We start from the raw sequence: 1,290 nt of genomic DNA, 5'->3' as shown, positions 1-1,290 counted from the left end.
GGAATGGATTTGATAACGACGCACCAAAGAGGATCTCTACCTTACACTGTAAAGAAAAAGAAAACTGACAGATTTATGATCATATATTTGAGTTAATAATGAAATAATATATGGTTATTTATTTAAACTCATATTCTGGCCACATTATATTGAATTTTTGTAAAAAAAAAAAAAAAATTTGTTTTTTTGAAAAAAATTTTTTTTTTTTTTTGACACCAAAACATTTTAGGGGGGCTGAAGCCCCCCTAAAACAGGCCTAGTGACGCCACTATGGACTACTAACGTCAGGGATATCCAAAACCATCACAATAAACTGAAACAACCTGTAGAACAAGTTTTATTTATCTGACTTCCTGCAAACTGAGAGTTTTTATAAATCAGCTGATTTTTGCAACACAAACATAACAAAAACAAAAACCTGCAGTCATCACAGTCATGTTTATTGGACAGAATTAAATTTAATAAAGAGTCAGCTGCGGTGGTTTGGGCATCTGATTAGAATGCCTCCTGGATGCCCCCGTTTGGTGGTTCTCCTGGCATGTCCTACTGGGAGGAGACCCCACAGGAAACCAGAACTCACTGAAGGGAATACATATAATCTGACCTGGGAACACTTTGGGATCTTTCAGGAGGAGCTAGAGAGCGTTGCTGGGGAGAGAGATCTTTTGGTTTCTCTCCTGGACCTGCAGGAAGAAAGTTACAGAGGTCCTATACATAACTAAGAGAAAATTACAGTTCTCTGGTAACTGGCCACAATAAAAAATACTTGTGGAGCTCATTTATACAATCATTGAAGTGGCAGTGGACATATTCTGGTTTGGAGTTGCTTTGCTGCAGAAATCCCAGCTTTGATTTATCTTTGAATAAAGTGCTACATCATCAGCGAATCAGTTGTTGTGGTATAAAGGTAATGAAAATGAAAGGTCTACGTAACAGCCAAGATTTAAATCTGTTTATTATTATTATTATTATTATTATTATTATTATTATTATTATTATTATTATTATTATTATTATTATTATTATAAAGTTTGTTGTAGCCCAAAAAAATGCATGTTAGGTTAATTGTCCCTAGGTGTGTGTGAGAGTGTGAATGGTTGTTTGTCTCATTTGTCTCTATGTGTCCATGTGATGGACTTGCGACCTGTCCAGGGTGTCCCCCGCCTCTAACACAGTGACTGCTGGGGGCAGGCACCAGCTCCCTGCGACCTGGAATGGAGAAGCAGGTAAAGAAAATGGATGGATGGATGGATGGATGGATGGATGGATGGATGGATGGATGGATGGATG

This window comes from Kryptolebias marmoratus, linkage group LG21, assembly GCF_001649575.2.
Source record: "Kryptolebias marmoratus isolate JLee-2015 linkage group LG21, ASM164957v2, whole genome shotgun sequence".
Classification (NCBI taxonomy): Eukaryota; Metazoa; Chordata; class Actinopteri; order Cyprinodontiformes; family Rivulidae; genus Kryptolebias; species Kryptolebias marmoratus.
This window is presented reverse-complemented; position numbering follows the sequence as displayed.